The 20,986-nt window shown below is 37.0% G+C and overlaps 1 protein-coding gene and 1 long non-coding RNA gene across 3 annotated transcripts in view; one reads left to right on the top strand and one right to left on the bottom strand.

The window, feature by feature from the left end:
* Positions 1-20,986, top strand: part of TMEFF2 (transmembrane protein with EGF like and two follistatin like domains 2) — a gene marked incomplete at its 5' end in the record, with an annotated part of 247,076 nt that overhangs the window by 153,826 nt on the left and 72,264 nt on the right. The gene's annotated exons all lie outside the window — the stretch shown is intronic.
* LOC307188126 overlaps positions 1-20,986 on the bottom strand; it is a 92,145-nt gene that overhangs the window by 58,368 nt on the left and 12,791 nt on the right. Inside the window, exon 1 of one of the 2 annotated variants that reach the window (XR_013828810.1) lies at positions 15,819-15,938. The exons of the other annotated variant lie outside the window; for it this stretch is intronic. This is a non-coding gene — a long non-coding RNA (uncharacterized lncRNA). Of the gene's footprint in view, positions 1-15,818; positions 15,939-20,986 lie in introns of those variants that run through there. 2 annotated transcript variants of the gene reach the window in all.

Raw genomic sequence — 20,986 nt, 5'->3', positions numbered from 1 at the left:
CAATGGAGAAATCAAAAGCTTTAAAGGCAAGCAAAAGCTAAGAGTATTCAGCACCACCAAACCAGCTCTATAAAAAATGCTAAAGGAACTTCTCTAAGTGGGAAACACAAGAGAAGAAAAGGACCTACAAAAACGAACCCAAAACAATTAAAAAAATGGTCATAGGAACATACATATTGATAATTACCTTAAACATGAATGGATTAAATACTAAAACCAAAAGACACAGACTTGCTGAATGGATACAAAAACAAGACCCATATATGCTGTCTACAAGAGACCCACTTCAGACCTAGGGACACATACAGACTGAAATTAAGGGGATGGAAAAAGATATTCCATGCAAAAGGAAATCAAAACAAAGGTGGAGTAACAATACTCATATCAGATAAAATTCACTTTAAAATAAAGGATGTTACAAGAGACAAGGAACGACACTACATAATGATCAAGGGATCAATCCAAGAAGATATAACAATTATAAATATATATGCACCCAACACAGGAGCACCTCAATACATAAGGCAACTGCTAACAGATATAAAAGAGAAAATTGACAGTAACACAGTAATAGTGGAGGACTTTACCACCCCACTTACATCAATAGACAGATCACCCAAAATGAAAATAAATAAGGAAACAGAAGCTTTAAATGACACAATAGACCAGATAGATTTAATTGATATTTATAGGACATTCCATCCCAAAACAGCAGGTTACACTTTCTTCTCAAGTGTACACGGAACATTCTCCAGGATAGATCACATCTTGGGTCACAAATCAAGACTCAGTAAATTTAAAAAAATAGAAATCATATCAAGCATCTTTTCTGACCACAACGCTATGAGATTAGAAATGAATTACAGGGAAAAAAACGTAAAAAACACAAACACATGGAGGCTAAAAAATATGTTATTAAATAACCAAGGGATCACTGAAGAAATCAAAGAGGAAATCAAAAAATACCTAGAGACAAATGACAATGAAAACACGACAATCCAAAACCTATGGGATGCAGCAAAAGCAGTTGTAAGAGGGAAGTTTATAGCTATACAAGCCTACCTCAAGAAACAAGAAAACTCTCAAATAAACAATCTAACCTTACACCTAAAGGAACTAGAGAAAGAAGAACAAACAAAACCCAAAGTTAGCAGAAGGAAAGAAATCATAAAGATCAGAGCAGAAATAAATGAAATAGAAACAAAGAAAACAATAGCAAAGATCAATAAAACTAAAAGCTGGTTCTTTGAGAAGATAAACAAAATTGATAAACCATTAGCCAGACTCATCAAGAAAAAGAGGGAGAGGACTCAAATCAATAAAATTAGAAATGAAAAATGAGAAGTTAAAGCAGACACCGCAAAAATACACAGCATCCTAAGAGACTACGACAAGCAACTCTATGCCAATAAAAATGGACAACCTGGAAGAAGTGGACAAATTCTTAGAAAGGTATAACCTTCCAAGACTGAACCAGGAAGAAATAGAAAATATGAACAGACCAATCACAAGTAATGAAATTGAAACTGTAATTAAAGTCTTCCAGCAAACAAAAGTCCGGGACCAGATGGCTTCACAGGTGAATTCCATCAAACATTTAGAGGAGAGCTAACACCCATACTTCTCAAACTCTTCCAAAAAATTGCAGAGGAAGGAACACTCCCAAACTCATTCTATGAGGCCACCATCACCCTGATACCAAAACCAGACAAAGATACTACAAAAAAAGAAAATTACAGACCAATATCACTGATGAATATAGATGCAAAAGTCCTCAACAAAATATCAGCAAACAGAATGAAACAACATATTAAAAGGATCATACACCATGACCAAGTGGGATTTATCCCAGAGATGCGAAGATTCTTCAATATACGCAAATCAATCAATGTGATACACCATACTAACAAACTGAAGAAGAAAAACCATATGATCATCTCAATAGATGCAGAAAAAGCTTTTGACAAAATTCAACACCCATTTATGATAAAAACTCTGCAGAAAGTGGGCATAGAGGGAACCTACTTCAACAAAATAAATGCCATATATGACAAACCCACAGCAAACATCGTTCTCAATGGTGAAAAACTGAAAGCATTTCCACTAAGATCAGGAACAAGACAAGGATATCCACTCTCACCACTATTATTCAACATAGTTTTGGAAGTCCTAGCCACAGAAATCAGAGAAGAAAAAGAAATAAAAGGAATACAAACCAGAAAAGAAGAACTAAAACTGTCACTGTTTGCAGATGACATGATACTATAATTAGAGAATCCTAAAGATGCCACCAGGAAACTACTAGAGCTAATCAATGAATTTGGTAAAGTTGCAGAATACAAAATTAATGCACAGAAATCTCTTGCATTCCTATACACTAATGATGAAAAATATGAAAGAGAAATTAAGAAAATATTCCCATTTACCACTGCAACAAAAAGAATAAAATACCTAGGAATAAACCTACCTAGGGAGACAAAAGACCTGCATGCAGAAAACTATATGACACTGATGAAAGAAATTAAAGATGATACCAACAGATGGAGAGGTATACCATGTTCTTGGATTGGAAGAATCAATATTGTGAAAATGATTATACTATCCAAAGCAATCTACAGATTCAATGCAATCCATATCAAATTACCAATGGCATTTTTTATGGAACTAGAACAAAAAATCTTAAAATGTGTATGGAGACACAAAAGACCCCGAATAGCCAAAGCAATCTTGAGAAAGAAAAATGGAGCTGGAGGAATCAGGCTCCCTGACTTCTGACTATACTACAAAGCTACAGTAATCAAGACAATATGGTGGCACAAAAACAGAAACATAGATCAATGGAACAAGATAGAAAGCCTAGAGATAAACCCACGCACCTATAATCTATGACAAAGGAAGCAAGGATATACAATGGAGAAAAGACAGTCTCTTCAATAAGTGGTGCTGGGAAAACTGGACAGCTACATGTAAAAGAATGAAATTAGAACATGCCCTAACACCATACACAAAAATAAACTCAAAATGGGTTAGAGACCTAAATGTAAGACCAGACACTAAAAAACTCTTAGAGGAAATCATAGGAAGAACACACTTGGACATAAATCACAGCAAGATCTTTTTTGATCCACCTCCTAGAGTAATGGAAATAAAAACAAAAATAAACAAATGGGACCTAAGGAAACTTAAAAGCTTTTGCACAGCAAAGGAAACCATAAACAAGACAAAAAGACAACCCTCAGAATGGGAGAAAATATTTGCAAATGAAGCTACTAACAAAGGATTAATGTCCAAAATTTACTAGCAGCTCATGCAGCTCAATGCCAAAAAAACAAACAACCCAATCCAAAAATGGGCAGAAGACCTAAATAGACATTTCTCCAAAGAACATATACAGATTGCCGACAAACACTTGAAAGAATGCTCAACATCATTTATCATCAGAGAAATGCATATCAAAACTACAATGCGATATCATCTCACACCAGTCAGAATGGCCATCATCAAAAAATCTAGAAACAATAAATGCTGGAGAGGGTGTGGAGAAAAGGCAACCCTCATACACTGTTGGTGGGAATGTAAATTGATACAGCCACTATGGAGAACAGTATGGAGGTTCCTTAAAAAACTAAAAATAGAATTACCATATGATCAACCAATCCCACTACTGGACATATACCCTGAGAAAACCATAATTCAAAAAGACACATGCACCCCAATGTTCATTGAAGCACTATTTACAATAGCCAGGTCATGGAAGCAACCTAAATGCCCATGGACAGACGAATGGATAAAGAAGTTGTGGTACATATATACAATGGAATATTACTCAGCCATAAGAAGGAACGAAATTGGGTCATTTGTTGAGATGTGGATGGATCTAGAGACTGTCATACAGAGTGATGTAAGTCAGAAAGAGAAAAACAAATATCATATATTAATGCACTTATGTGTAACATAGAAAAATGGTACAGATGAGCCAGTTTGCAGGGCAGAAGTTGAAACACAGATGTAGAGAACAAACGTATGGACACCAAGGGGGGAAAGCCGCGGGTGGGTGGGGATGGTGGTGTGCTGAATTGGGCGATTGGGATTGATATGTATACACCAATGTGTATAAAACTGATGACTAATAAGAACCTGCTGTATAAAAAAATAAAATAAAATAAAAAAATAAAATAAAATAAAAATAAATAAGCCTCGAATCTTAACAACTATTCTCCTCAGGTGGGGATGGTGGAGGAAGTGAAAGCAATCAAGCCAATTGTTCGGGACTGTATAAATGAAATTAATGTTTTGCCTTTTTTTTTATACTTCCAATATTAGTGTAATAGTTAAATAGATTTTTATTTTTTTTGCGGTACGCAGGTCTCTCACTGTTGTGGCTTCTCCCGTTGCGGAGCACAGGCTCCGGATGTGCAGGCTCAGCGGCCATGGCTCACGGACCCAGCTGCTCTGCAGCATGTGGGATCTTCCTGGACGGGGCACGAACCCGCGTCCCCTGCATCAGCAGGCGGACTCTCAACCACTGCGCCACCAGGGAAACCCTAAATAGATTTTTTAAACAGTGTAAATATGTTAGAGTTTGACCAAGAAAAATCATACCATCCTGTATTCTTAAGAAAGTTTTTGTTGGAGCTTCCCTGGTGGCTCAGTGGTTAAGAATCTGCCCACTGTGCAGGGGCCATGAGTTCCAGCCCTAGTCTGGGAAGATCCCACATGCTGCAGAGCAACTAAGCCTGTGCGCCACAACTACTGAAGCTCACGCACCCTAGTGCCTGTGCTCCATAACAAGAGAAGCCACCGCAATGAGAAGCCCATGCATCACAACGAAGAGTGGCCCCCACTCTCCACAACTAGAGAAAGCCTGTGCACAGCAACAAAGACCCAACGCAGTCAAAAATAAATAAATTAAAATAAATAAATTAAAAAGAAAAATTTTTGTTGTTGTTAGAGGGTAAAAAAAAGTTTAAGTTATAAATAGCAGTTGTTCACAATACTGTTTATTGATTCCTTACTGAATCCAATGCTAAATAGTTTACAATGATGATTATGTTTAATGCTCAAAAAGATCGTACAAGGGTTGCTATCCTCATCTTGACAAAAAGGAGCCTGAGGTTTAAAGGGTTACAGCGTACCCACATCATGTCATATGACTAGAAAGTGAAGTGAAGCAGGATCTAAACATAGGCAGGCTGGTTCCAGAGCCCAGGCTGCTTACTACTACACTAAATTGCCTCTCAAATAATCATAGTGTGTTAAATCCATCTGGACGGGACCTTGGAGATCATATAATCCTGTCTCTTTGTATTACTGCTTGTAAATGTAAAAGTAGAGAGAAGTTAAACGATCTGCCCAAGGTTATATACTTCTGTCTTTTCCTCAACATAATACACTCTCGTTTGAAACACATTTCTAGGATTTATACAAACTAATGGCATAGTCATGGTATTTTTTAATTGAATACCAATAAAAGAATCATTTCATCTTGTTTTTCCATCTCATGCCCATGAACGAAACGTAAAACTGTATTGCAAAGCCAAGAGTCCTTATCTTCACTGATAGCTTGCTTTTTCATAGAAGGAGGAAAACCATCCTTAGGCTGAGTCTGTTTTAAATGAAATAAGTGTGTGGTCATTTTCTTGTGAAGAACATCTCTGAAGCATTAAGGAAAAAGATGTGCTGACTCGCCTTCAACGTCACGTAACTTTAACTTACAGCCAACACATTGACTTTAAGAAAAGTACAATCTCTCCTACACAGCTAGTGTTATGCATTTTATAAGATCCCCCAATATCACTTCGCTATAGTTCCAGCCAGAAAACCAATGGGGCTAAAAATGCTTTGCCTTTTCAATAGGCAAATTGATTTTGTTTTTAACTTTAAATTTTTTTCATTTGATCAATTTTTACTCTTGCTTTATTCAGACACTAGAAGAGATGTTTACAAGGATGTATAGTTATCTGAATGAGCTTCTGATTTTAAAGTCAGGGATTATTTTTCTTGAAAGTTTAAGAAAGGAGTGACTTCTGCTTTATACAAAGCCAGAAAGCAAGAACAACTCTGGATCATTTTCCTTGAAAACTACACACCATGACTGAACATAATTTAAAATTCCATCCATTAGATAAAATTTGTTAAAAGTTCTGCATAAGAGCTTATCTTGGTCTTTTACTTAAAGGACTAGCTCCTTCACTAATTTTTTAACCTTAGTTGAGTTACTGACCTCTCTGAACCTCAGCTTCTCTACCTATAAAGTGGGAGAGATAACTGTCTACCCATAAAATTTTTATAAGGGTTAACTGCTCAGCTGTATATAATACAATGTTTAAGACGATCCTGTTACTCAATAAATATCTGGTGTTATCTTTGTGAGTTCAGTGTTCAATTACCATACATTCATCTAGTCCTGAGGCTTCAATTGCTACCTTTAGGCATATGATGGACAAATATTTTTGCAGGCCTGACTCTCATGCTCTGAGTATTTATTCACTCCTTTAATACGTATTTATTATCAACTAAGTGTCAGGTGTTGGTCTGGGTGCTGGAGTTACAGCAGTGAACAAAACAGATAAAAAGTTCCATTATTGAGCTTACTTTCTATTAGGAAAACATGATAAGTAAGTAAACATATATATAGTTCATTAGCTAAGTACTCAGGTAAGAAAAAAAAGAGCATACAAATGACATAGGACTTATTAAGACATTTTGGATGAATGTTAAGAAGTGAAGCATGAATATTATAATTTTAGATAGAGTGATCAAAAAAGGCTTCCATAAGAAGGCAACATTTTAGTGAAAGTGTGAAGGAAGCAAACCCTAAGGATATCAGATTAATTTTGTCCTATATCACAACAGACATTTATTGAGTACCAACAATACACCATGTATTTTAGGTTATCTCCTTCACTCCATAGGTCCAAATTTAATCCATCATCTTCCCTCCCAAACCTATTACATGTGCAGTGTTTCTGGCACCACTGTTCTTCTAATCACCCAGGCAGGCAATTAACTGTGTCATGGCTGACGCTTCCTTTCCATCCCCCGTCCACACACACCAATATCCATCTATTCAGCAGCCAAGTCCTACAAAATTTACCTCTACTATTCTTTCATGTCTATTCTATTCTTTTCTGTTTCTGTTGATAACCAGTGTATTTCAGACCCATATTACCTTTACCTGGACTATTTTAATAACCACCTAGCTGGTGCCTCAAAGCCAAGTCGATGGCAGTCAGTTCAATCTCCACATATGTCAACGGGCTTGTCAGTTCACAGTTCCAAAATCTTCAACAACTCAGTGGCTCCGCAGTACCCACGCTCTGGGTCAGCTCACTCAGATTTCCTGGGCCTCCTCATCATTGAAACGGTGGTTACAACATCCTATTCTTTCAGCACAGTGTCCAAGGTCAGAAAGGAGCAAGCTCTGTCTCAACGAAAACTTACACATTGCCATGAACACATGCAACAGCAGACTTTTTTTATTGCCATGGCTGTGTCACATGTTTGCACTTATAGCAATCATGGGAAAAAGGAAGCCCAATTAACATGCATCCCCTCAATACTCACACTTCCAATATCTGAATAGAATCAAGGATTCTTTAGCAAGGAAGGAGAGCAAGAACGGCTTTTGGATTGACATCAAATAATTTCTGCCAAACCCTTTATTGCATAAGCTATTGAGTATGATATTCAAGCCTTCTGAGATCTACCTTCCCGAGATTTTCTTTCTATAGCATACTCTGGCCAATGTGTGCTCTGAACTCTCCCATCTCCATGCCTGAGATCAGTTGTTCTCAATGTGTGGTCCAGGGACTAGGATATTATTTGCCTTTTTCATTCTCATTCTTACGCAAATGCACAGTGGAGTTTTCCAGAGGCTACTTGATATGTGTTATCCAACAGTTTCAATGCAGAAGCAGGCATTAGAATCTAGCATTCTTCTATTAAGCCAAACAGTGAAGGGATTTTCAAAAATGTACACATTGCCATTCTTCTCATTATATTTTTAGAAAATATACTTATTTTTACAAAAATATGTTAATGTCAATATGCAATGCATATATTATTGCTTTTAAATGAAATAAATACAAAAATTTTAATGCCTGTTTTACTTTCCAGTATGATAAATATCAATAGATATAATTTTCATAAATAAGAGCTCTTTGAGGTTCTCAATATTTTTTAACATTACAAAGGGCTCTTGAGAACCACAGGCTTGAGAAGTGTTGCCCTAGCCCAAATTACACAGCCTCCTCTACCTCAAAGCTGTGTCCTCCATCACTAAATGCTTATCACAAAAGACATGTCAGGGCTTCCCTGGTGGTGCAGTGGTTGAGAGTCCGCCTGCCGATGCAGGGGACATGGGTTCATGCGCTGGTCCAGGAGGATCCCACATGCCGCGGAGCGGCTGGGCCCGTGGGCCGTGGCCGCTGGGCCTGCACATTCGGAGCCTGTGCTCCGCAGCGGGAGAGGCCACAGCAGTGAGAGGCCCGCGTACCGCAAAAAAAAAAACACAAAAACTAAAACAAAACAAAACAAAAAAACGACATGTCAAATGATCTTCCTCAGTCCTTAGAAGTAAGCTCTTATTCCACTGAATCCCAGTGCATTCATTTTCTATTGCTGCAAAAGAAATTACCCCAAAATTCATCAGCTTGAAACAACAATATTTACCTCATAGCTTGTGTTGGTCGGGAATCTGAGTGTGGCTTAGCCATGTGCTTCTGACTCAGGGTCCCTCCCAAGCCTGCAGTCAGGATGTCAGCTGGGGTTGCAGTCGTCTCAAGGCTCAACTGGGGGAAGATGAGGTCCACGCTCACTCCCATGGCTGCTGACAACACACGGGTCCTTCTGCACTCTTGGCTAAGTCTCCTCACAAAATGGTAGCTTGCTCTCTACCTCAACCCCCAGAGAAAGATTTCACATAGAAGGGGAAAGAGAGAGAGACAGAGAGAAAGAACGAGAGAAAGAAAGATTGAAGCCAGGGCCTGCTGTTTGTGGGACCCAAGGCAAAAGGAAAATGTAAAGCCCATAGTTCAAAAAGCAGGAAAAAAGTTCTATCAAAAGCTTTTTTCCTTTCTTTTGTTAGTCTCTTTCTTCAGTTGTCATGGTGATTTTTATTTGCTCTGTCATTCTGAATAGAGAAAGGTTAAATTTTTTAATTATTAGCATGACTTTTACTGTTAATTTTTATATTGTACAAAGCCAGGTTTAAATGCAAGTGTAAGAACATTAAATTTGTATACAGAATCTCTACAGGATCATACTTTGTGGCTCATACAGGCACATACATTTTGTTCCTTCAAGAACAGTAGAAACTATTGCATAAAACTAACTCAAATGTTTTTAATTCATTGCTTGATATTTACACATTGTACCAACCCTCTCTACCTTCAGTGTACTTGATGAGTAAGAAAGGACTGAAAAGAACAGGAACTATGGGTTGTCTTTTCTCTTTCTTATCAAGTCATAATTTTTAGCACGAGTGGCTGGCTAACCCAGAAGAGTAACATGAAAAAAAAATATGGTAGAGTTCCTTGGTCATTCATTGCCTTCTTCGTATCTGCTAAAAAAAAGTTCTGGGTTGAAAGGAAAGGACATCTTGTCGGGCTGTCAGGGTCTCCACTTACTCAGTTGTAGAAGCAGGCCATTTACTGCGTACTTGCTTTGAGTCTCGTGAGCTCCCATGAATCACAGACTCCTGTGCCTATATGTATTGAGAACACCTATATAGGAATGGGGTGGCCGAGAAGGGAGGCAAACACACGTATTGAATCTACCTCTTCTGTTCATGTGCACGCTCCACTGCGTCACTGGACTCTGCTTATGAAATTCGAAGATAAAATTTCAAGTTGATGACAGCAGAACATTAAACCAAATGCAGGTCCCTGTGTGGGCAGTCCACATGCCCATGAAGTCAGCCCTGCCCACCACTTTTGCTGTATTAGAGGAGAGTTGCTGGGTCCAGCCCATACTCAGGTGGAGGGAATTACACAAGGGCATGAATACCAGGAGGCAGGGGTCATTAAGGGCCATGTTAGATGCTTCCTACATCATCCAATATCATTTTTCTCTCTTGATTTGTTCCTTTCTTCCTTGTACGCTATAGTTACTTTCGTGCGTATTATCTTAGGTACTGTACCTGATGGTAACCTCCTTAAGGACAAGGTCCCTCTCTGATATATATCCTGGCACTCCTTTGTCTTATATAATATGCAACACTTAGCAAGCCCTGAAAACATGCTTATGGAATGAGTGAATGGATGAATGAATAAATGATGCAATGGAAGTTTGATTAATATTCTGATGAGTGGTCTTTGTTAAAAACAATCAGTATGAGAACCTGACCTTCATATTTTCCTCAGGTGTTGCCAGATCTTATGACTGACTGCCTTTATGATTTCAGATTTTTATCTTTCCACAAACCACATATTCCAATTTCTCTTTTTACCCCTTTGTTGTGAACTGTCCTCTCTTCAAGCATAGGTTCTTTCTGACCTCTAAAAAATCTTATTTAGGTTATTGTCATGGGTGAATTATTGTATTTGAGAAGAGAATTAATGATACAAAAGACAGCTGGAGCATATCTGGAGAAACTGTTCCATTAGCATTTACATTTTTATTTTGGGCCGCATCAAAATGGCAGGGGAGCTACGCCCTTTTAATGGTTCGCACATGTGGTCAGGCATTGTGTGAGCAAATAATGCTTCCCAGAGCTTGTATTCAATTTTCAGAAAAAGAAAATAAAAATGGGCAGAAGCCTTTGTAGATCTAAGCATTTTCTTCAGTTTTCTTCATTGGTCTATCCCACAATGCATAAGCTTTCACTTCCAGATCTGTTTCAAGGGTCTTTTATAATGACAGAAGCTAAGTCTTTGTTTCCAAGGATCAGAATACAAAATGCATCAGTGTGCCATTTAAGAAGAACTATTTTGTCAATCTTATTTATGCACTCAAGATAATACAGTGTTTTTTAAAAAAGCTGGACCCAGCCTCTGCCTGTTTATTCAGTATAAACAGAAGCATCCCTTTTGACGTTGTAAGGACAGGGTGTGTGCTAATTTCACCAAGTAAAAGCCACGGCACTTGGCCATAGAAATCCTTGTCTAGAACAGCCTTACCGCTTTCCAATATTGTGAAAGTGCACATAAAGGATAATATGATGATGCACATCAAATATTAATATGCATTGACACACAGTCATCTATTACAGCAGCAAAGTGCCCATACTGAGCCGGGTTATGAGTAGGGCTATGCCTCCTTTCACCTCTGTCTTCACACTTCAGCCTTCCCTCCTCTCCTATGTCAAAGCAAAACACTCTGTACCCTTACCAGCAACTCCAAGGAAGTGCTGGCAGCACAGTAACTGGTGTCCTCATGTTGGCCTATTTACGTACAATAGAACACCTATCAGCTAATGTGTGATCAAGAGAGGAATGGTACTTATTGTTTCGGATTTATGATACTGTGAACTGAGCAAAAGTGAGAGCCACGCAAGGGATTGGGAGAGAGGGGCAGAAGTTCACAAGCAATGTATATTTATTTCTTTAGCAACTTCTCACCAGCATTTTAGCGATAAATGCATTGCAGTTTTATCATGTTTCATGTAAGAATGTATGAATAACCAAGCAACAATTCAACTCTGTAGTTTAGAAATAAGTGTTAGTTAAATAGTTCAATCGAGTATGTATTTTTCTCTTTGTACAAAGCTACAAAAGCAGTTGTGCTGCAGCCATTTGCTGCATTCAGACGTTCCTCCTCCCTACTGTGTATCACACCCCCTCGAGCAGGCACCCATCCCATATCCTGTTTCGTTTAAGACTAGTACCACTCCTAGATAGGAAGGAAACACTAGGAATCTGTTTATGCATTTCTGAATCTCCCAGTTTAAAAAGATATATGCCAAAATCAGTGTACTGCTTCCAGACAGATTTTTCTATTACTGTGGCACAACTTCAGATCTCTTCCCAGGGAAAATGCAAGTACTGAATTCTATACCCCATGATAATATGCTCAAGCAGAAATTTTGCTTTTCATTACACAGAAAAGCATTTCTACCCTTTATAACTGTGCCTGAGTAATTTTCACCAACTTCTTAGATTTGAACTGTGCTGTTTTCCATGTCTTCCCCATCCAGCAGTCTTTTTTTCTTTCTCCAACAAAAACCCTGTATCATAATGAAAGCCCTTCCTGTGTCCTGTGAATTTCTTCCTCAGATAAGACCTTACCCAGCACCAACTTAACTAGTAACCTCACACTTGATCATAGGCGCATCCCTTATCATCCCTGCTCAATAATTCAAAAGCTCAATAGAAATGCTTTAAATTGAAATTGAACCACCATTAACAGTCCTAGAAAGGTAGGCATCATTCAAGCAAAACAACCATCAGCACCCTCTTAGTCACCAACTCAACGCCCGACATAGCTGGAAGTCTGGATTTCTCACTGACTACCACTGCATTTTCTCCAGATCAATTATTTAGTCCTGACTGAGTAAACTTCTGATCACTTCCCTTCATCTGGACATTAGTGTATTTCCTTTACATTAGGCAATAGTATACCTCATTCCTTCCCTCTTTTTTCAGGCTTTTCTGCTGCTCATTAATTTTCTCACAGTCAACCAGCCAGCTCTGCCCCCTGTGGTTATAGGAAATTATCCATGCAATGAACCTAATTTAGAAAACTCAGCTGCATAAAGAAGCGGCAACATTATTCTTCTCAGAGTCCCATCTATGTTTACTTTCATGCTGAAGCTTCTCAGTGGTCACTGACAAAGAAATAGATATTGGATTTAGAATCTTTTTGCAGAAGCCACTGGACAACTAATAAAGAAATCTGAGGATAGAGTCTAAATTAAGTGCTTAAAAAAGCAAAACTCTAGCATCCATCTTCCTTATCCTTAATGTGGAAAGACTCGTATAAAACATTGACCATATACTCTGAGATTATATATTTTAAAACTTGTGTCTTTAATATTAGAAAATATTAAACAAAATTTACAATCTGCTACACACAATTTACAATAGGTAAATTCTAACTCAAATTTTGAAGTTTTACTGTAGGATAACTGTTTTAAAGTTCTGTTCAAGAACTGCCAGTGTTCTCCACATGCCTGAAACAGCTCTATGGAGTATGACACTAACATTGAGAAAACATTCCACTTAATTTGATACATTTCACAGCTTCTCTTTGATTTTACTCTTGAAAAGACAAGAGCCTACCATATTTATTAATAAATAAATATATAACAAAACACTGAAGGGCACTCATGATTTTTTTACAGACTGCAACCCTATGCTATATTTAAATTGAAATAATGTGTTCACTTATTATAGTCTGTGTTGACTTAATGCAAATTGTAGCAAAATGAAGAGCAGGAAGTATACATAAAATAGAATTCCATTTTAGTGTATATGATAAATCAACTACGGATAACCTTTATGTATGGGAGATATATTCAAAATTATCCCATGAATAAAGAAATATGGGAATATTCTGCTTTTACAATAAATACATGTATAAGAGATATTTGACTGTCACAAAGTATATCTGTAAGCTGGTCATGCTTTGATCCCAAATTCTTCCCCTCTGCAGTGTTCTTTCACAGAATTTCAGAGGAAAGACTCATTTTGTTAATCTTTCTTTAACATCCTTCTTAATTACTTTGAAATGTGTGATTATCTTTAATCAATGAGAGTTTCTAGGCCTTCCTCCAACAAGTATAGTCTGTCCCAAATTCATGTAATCTAAGGATAACAGAAACATCACTAAAAAGGAGATTATAGATGTGGTGAGGGGTAAGATGTCCCAGTTTAATATTGTGTCCAGCTAGCAAAGCTAATGAAACTTTTCCCCACTAATAAAACAACTGGAAATATAGATGGATGTTAGATAGATAGATAGATAGATAGATAGATAGACAGCTATTTTTTTAACTGTCAAAAGCTGCAGATATTTTACTAACTAAAAGACCAATAAAATGGAATTTTAAAATGAGATCAACATCTACCAATTCTTTGCCTGAAGAAACAAAGACTACCCACCCCTACATCCAGCCTGTTTTGAAAAACATAAGGACAAACCAGTCAGAGAACTGGGTGGCCTTCTCCATGTAGATCAGTGATGCTTTCGTAGAAAGCCAAAGTGCTGCTATGCCCCTCTTCTTTCCCATGACCACCTCTCTCCCTCTCAATGTGCAGGCAGAAACCACAATTCCTAGAATATAAGTAGGCAAGAAGTGGGTATACCAGCAGTCGGTGTAGTTCCCACACAAAAAAATGCCACAGGCAGAGGAGGGTCATGGATGACCCTGCCTGTGGCATACAGAGAGAGTCATGGATGCTGGGCATATCCATGATTGTCGATTTTTGTGTCTGAATCTATTCAAAGTGTCTTAGAGAAAAGGTGGGAAGGCTGTCTCTTTTAGATAAAAGCCTAGGTACTGGACATTGGACTAGGAGATGTGGCCATCAACCCACCACTCAGATGTAGACACGAAAAAGGAGTATGTAGACGTGAAAAAGGACAGGGAATAGGATAAATCACAATCCACACACTTTGCATATTGGCAAACTAGTTTTAGGTAAATCAAGACATGTTCTAAAGATGAATAAGCAAGCCAGCAAACCAACCAAAAAAATTCCCAACATCTTCTCATTTTTCATACTCTATAACATAGGGAAATCCAACATAATATTTAATTTGCTCATTGGGAGATATCTACATCCTTTTTATTGTAATGAGATCAAGGATATAATGCATCTAAAGCATTTGGCTCCTGGCAAGTAGTAAATCCGATAAACAGTATTATTATTGATAATAATAATAAAACAGATAATCAAAAACTACTTCCTTGAGTGTAAATGAACAATTCCCAAAACAACTGAGTACAGATTAAAAGAAAAATTCCCACTCCACAACAAGAGAAGCCACCGCAATGGGAATATCCCACATGCCACAGAGCAACTAAGCCCGTGCACCACAACTACTGAGCCTGCGCTCTAGAGCCCACAAGCCGCAACTACTGAAGCCTGCATACCTAGAGCCCGTGCTCCTCAACAAGAGAAGCCGCCACAATGAGAAGCCTGCGTACCACAACAGAGTAAGAGTAGCCCCTGCTCGCCACAACTAGAGAAAGCCCACGCGCAGCAATGAAGACCCAACGCAGCCAAAAATAAATAAATTAATTAATGAAAAAAAAAAAGACAAATTCCCAGGCAGAATCAATGAATTAGTGAATACATGCCCACTCCAGACATATCCCAGAAAATGTTTTTAATCATAAAAATAGAAGAAGAAAAAAGAAAAAACCCTGAAAACAACCAGGTAGAAAGAGACAAGTTACCTACTCCCTCAAAAGGGTTCAATAAAAAAAAAAAAAAAAAAACAGTGTTACTATGAATGTTACAGAATTAGGAATTTTTTTATAGGAATAAGACCTTATGCATTTGTGGGAGCTGCTGAAGAAGTAAGACGTCTGCTGCTACTGTATCTGGTGTTGGCCCTGATAGTGCTATGGGTCAGCAAGGGCACTGGTCAGGAAGAGAAGCTGGGTATGAGATAGGGAAGACAGCAAGGACCAACTGGAATGCATCTCTGCCACTCACAGCCTCCAACATCAGTGATGTGGGTAACTTGCAGAAGAAGTTGTTACCTTTTATTATGGAGCTGCCTACCCACTGGCTCAGGACTCAGAGAAACGATGGAGGAAATCTAGTGGGAGCTTGAGATGCTGCAGCCTCCACTGCTGCCCCACAATAATGAAGTGAGGTACCAGCAGATCAGCAACAATCACTGTGGCCTGCAGCTGCTTCTGGTACCTTTTATGAACCTTCACAGTAAAATAGCTGCTGCTTTACTTCCAGCTGATTCTCCTGTGGCCCAGAACCAATGTAGGAAAGCAAATTCTGCGAAATGTAATTCCATTTTTATTCCAGTAAATTTCAGGTAATTCCAGTTTATGTGCCTGCAAAACAACAAAATGAGAATAACCTCAGACTTCTCCTCTGCAAATTTAAACTCCAGAAGACAGTGGAACAGTAACAACTGAATTAGGAGAGAAATAAGCTATGAGCTAAAGATTTAGTTCCTGTATTAGTTATTTTTTTCCTGTTTGAAGACATCTGTCATCTTCAGCTCACTCAGATTTTCAGAATGTTCTCAGGCTTCCCACACCTTCATCTGCCATTGTTCTTTCTCTGTTTGAAATCCTTTTCCAATAGCTCAGTGTTACCATATATGATGATGCTCCTGGGGCAGTTCTCCAAACTTCACACTTCTACTTGTGTCTTATCACTCTTAGTTATGGTACATGGAGTACTGAATCTTACTAATAAAATTTATCTTTCTATCTTTTCTCTCCATTTCATGTTCAGCCACAGTCATCCTTTAAATCAGCTTCTGGTATACTACGGTTCTTTCAATCAGGGGCCCAGGTTTACCACAAAATCAGTCTTTAGGTCATCCAAGCTTTGTTCATTAACAAAATCCCAGGTCCTCTTGAGTAATTGCCTTTTTGATCCCAATTCCTGCCCTGCTTTTCTTCATGTGATTCTTAAACTTTGTTTCCCAGTTTGACACCATATTTACCCCACAAATTATAGATATCTATAATGTATGTTTGTTTTTATTTTTATCCTTCTTAAATCAGTTACTTAATGTATAAGTTAAATACTGAATTTTAGGAGGAAAAAAACTAGCAGATTCATTCGCTCCGAATTACAATCAATGAGATGCATCAGCAAGATACCATTAATTAAATCTCCCCCTTTTAAACTAACAACAACAACAAAAAGAAAATAGAGTATAAATCAATTTTGTATGATTTTTGTTTGTAATATGAACTTTGATTTGTATAATACTAAGGCTTAGCTCTTTCTTTGGTGTCACTTGGGAGCTGTATGGAAGCTTTTCTCACCAACGTTCAAATAGTTCTGACTGCCTGCTGGTAACAAACAACTGACAAATTCAGTTTCATTTTCTACTTAGGAAGTTAAATTAACAAAAATATTCCTAAAATATTTATATCCTCCAGGCAAACTACCCTAGGTAGTCAGCCTGCAGTCCCCATGCCTTATCTGTTGCTCCCACTGGGGCTAACTCCACCACCAGGAAAGGACTCACTCTCCATGACCCTGCCGACTTGGAGCAGATTCCCAGGACGCCCTCATTTAATCCTTTTTTCAGACCAGACTTTGAGAAACACTATTGTGAAAGACGATTTATTGTATATTTTCTGGCTGATCAACAAAGGATAAGGACTGCTGAGTCTGTTTTGAAAAATGATAGTTCTCTGGGCACCCAAAATGTTTAATCTATTTTGTCCTTCAGCTTTTACCATATACTCTCATTTTTCTTTCTCTTCAAAATTTTTTTCTTAATTTCTACACTTCTTTAAAGAAGTAGAGAACTCTGGAAGCTTCAATAATCAAAATTTCTCTTTCTTCCCTTGACATCCTGCTTCACCCTATTTCTTCTAAGAGTCCTGTGATCAGTCCTCCTGGAAAGTGACTGGTAAAATAAAAGGAAGTTGAGTAAGCAACCCTTCCAATCCCAGAATAGGATTAGTGCAATAATATAGAAAGAAAGACAGCACCTGTGTTTGGAAAGATATAGCCTCTCTTTAAGATACGAATGAGGAATATGTATTCTTGAGCTTTTAAAAATGCTTTTACAACAACTTGAGATGATCAGAAGATAAGAAGACAAATGCCTAAAAATACTATTTAATAGATAAAGGACAGGAGTATTACACATTTGAGAGGTCACTTTAAAATGGAACAAAAGTTAAAAAATAAAACAAGACATATATTTTGCCCTTTAAGTGTTAGCATACAATTCAATATGCTGTTGAGAGCACAGGGATGGTTGCAAGTCAAATGAAGGTTATGTTATAATTGATACTCTGAATTGTTAAGGAGAAGCAAAGGTGAAATAGAATGCTTTTTATTATTTCTTTTGTTGAAATCTTATTAAAAACTTAATGGAATGCAAACTAGAGACCATCTTCAAGGTCTCAAGTTAGGTTAGATGTGCAGCCATTAATAGTATCGCTTAATATAAAGCTTTTTGAAAATAACTTTCCCAACACAGACATGGGCTAACATGCTTTCTATCTTCTTTGTATTTTCTTTGCTATTTCAGAGAAAGTTTTGAGCCCAAACAATATAAAGTATGATCATCATAATCAATCCTGATTCTGAAATATAGCTGAAAATCTCCGGATTACAATTTACACTCAAAAAATAAAAACTAGTAAATAAATTTAGCATTTTAATTCAGTGGTTCTCAGTCATGCTTAAATGTTCAAACACCTGAAAATTTATGACATTCTTTGCAGATTTCCATGAAGTAATGATATTTTGATTGAGTTGAAGGAATAAGGAAGAAATTCACCTGCAGAAATATGACAGTTTGTATATGTATGCAAGTCTCTACACGTAAAAAGTAATGATTCATAACATATACTTGAGAATTAACACATACAACGTTTTGTGTCATTGCGTATGTGTTCTTGGCTCATTCATTTTGTCAACTTACAGCAGCACATGTCACTAGACAAATTGAAGAAGCAATGAAACAAAAAAAGGGAGGGGTGTAGGAGAAAAATTTAAAAATCAGAAAAAAGTCTTTTCTGTTTTTCTTAAGGAATTGGAAAAGAAGCTGTTATTATTTTATTTTAGTGGCAGAACATCTTGATTGAGCTCCCAACAGAATTGTTTCCTAGAAGCAGAGTATGAAACCTACTATTTTAGTCTGTATTTGTTCAGACACATTTCCAAAAGAGAATACTTTATATGAGCAAGCAAAAATAGCATAATTACACCAAGTTTCTTCACATTATGAAAAGTGAAGGCCTTTAAAATAATTTTCATCATGTAAAACCAATTCCCCATGTAATATTCTGATCATTTTGAACACAGTTTATATATTATTCTAATTATTTGACTAACCTCGTCTGTCCTATTGAATCACCATCTAATGACTTCTCAATGCCCTTTATTCTTAGTAAAGAAAAATGTGCAAACTTTAATACAGATATGCTATCATGAAAAGCCAATGCAAAATACAAGGACCCTGAAGAGAAAAAAAGAAACAAAGACAATATTTATAAATGCAATATCTTGTGCATGTTATAATCATCATTTCAGAGGAAGGAAGCAATTCTGAAAACAAATTTTCAAAGCTATTTTTACACTAACATTATTTTTTTCTAAATGTACACCCATTATGGTAGAGTTATCTTTTCCTTCCTTAAGTTCAGAATTGTCAAAGTTAATTTCCTGGTATGCAGTGTGCCTTTATTTTTTGTTATTTAAATGGTTTAGCTAAAGTTAGATTAGAGTGCCCATTTATTTATACATTTGAAGGCATTGTGAGCTGAAAAGGCAAATTCTGTATAACATTTCCATGTGAAGATCCTCCCAGTACTTCCAACAATGCTTCTGATAAAGTGTGTTCAGTAATTTATTAATACTTTTTATGCTTTAAGAGTTCTAACAATAAAAGTTTATAAAAAAGGTATCATCCACTTTGGGTGACTCTCTTATACTGAAATCAAATAGTTGCCAGATGATCGTTAATGTAAAAAAGAACTCATTAAACATAATATTTTGGGATGGTAATAGTAACCATCTCCATAGTGACAAGCAGTGAAACATCAATCTTCTAGATATTTATTTACTTTTGTTTATAATACAATTTATTTTTATAAATAAAACAAAAGTAAATAAGTATTAGCATGACAATTTCACCAGTGTTTTCCTTCCAGAAGAATTATTTCCAAGAATATTTTGCCTTAAAATAAATACCAAGCAATATAGTGATGTTGTGGGAATATGTGTAAGGGAGAGTCACAATATTATGTAATAATATTACTATTATTGCCCTTAAAAGGAATTGGTTTGATCACATACATACAGTGAATTAAGTAATAAGATCTTAGCATATCCTGGCTACTTCCTAAGTGCAGCAAAGTTAATTTTGCTACCTTAAAATACTGCAAATAAACCAAAAACATAATTTGTCTAAATTCACAAAAAAACTGTAATTTTGCTAGTTATGAGTTTTTCAAATTCATGACTTTGAAATGTTTAAATACTTAATTATACTTTTGCTGCATGAAAATATATTGGATCAAAGTTTCACACAGAAATCATCAGAGGGCTTGAATGGGGAAGGGCAAGAGGGGAGAAAGGAAAGAGAAGATCTAGCACCACTCCCACCTCCCCGCATCTGGCGCTGCCAAGCTGCAGGATGCCAATTCAATAGGACAGAGTCAATCAAATCCCCTTTTAAATAGCGATTGAAGAAAATAAAATGAGAGGAAGAAAGACAAGTACACTAGATTAAATGCTCAAAGATAAGTGCAAATAAATGAAAAATGCTTGCAAAACTGAGAAGGAAGGAGAACCAGGAAGTGGATATTTATGGTATCTTAATGTGTAAGGGTAAAAAGAAATTAAGTATACTAAGGATAAGCTAAATCAAAGGGAAAATGTTGAACCACTTTAACTTTTTGCTGAGTAAAAAGTCCAACACAGTTGCATAGAATTATTTTCCTGGCTATCTCAAATGACTTTACCAGTTAGAAAGAATATCTGTTTATTGACAGAGAATAGAAACCTAAGGCTCAGAGAAACTAGAACTGCCTCTAACAGAGCTTGCATTTTTACAGGCTCCGATAAAACTTATCGTCCTCATAGAATCAAATAGTACAAATTCTCCCAACCGGTGTCCCCCTCTAGTCCCTTGCTCTCATCTGTCAACAAGCCAGAGGCTTACTCTCTCAGATGAGCTTGTCATCTTAGGCAGCAGGAAAGTGAAGAGAGGAGTAGGTTTGGTGAAAGATTAGGGTAAGAGGTGAGACAGAGTATCAATCCTGACCCCTAGGCTTCTGGCTTTCCCACTTGGTTAATGTAGGTGCCAATTACTGAGGTGGGAAAACCGAAATAGAAGTAAATTTCTGGGAAAAGAGCAAGAGTTTAAT

The sequence above is a fragment of the Stenella coeruleoalba genome, assembly GCF_951394435.1.
Source record: "Stenella coeruleoalba genome assembly, chromosome: 6".
Lineage (NCBI taxonomy): Eukaryota > Metazoa > Chordata > Mammalia > Artiodactyla > Delphinidae > Stenella > Stenella coeruleoalba.
This window is presented reverse-complemented; position numbering and strand designations above follow the sequence as displayed.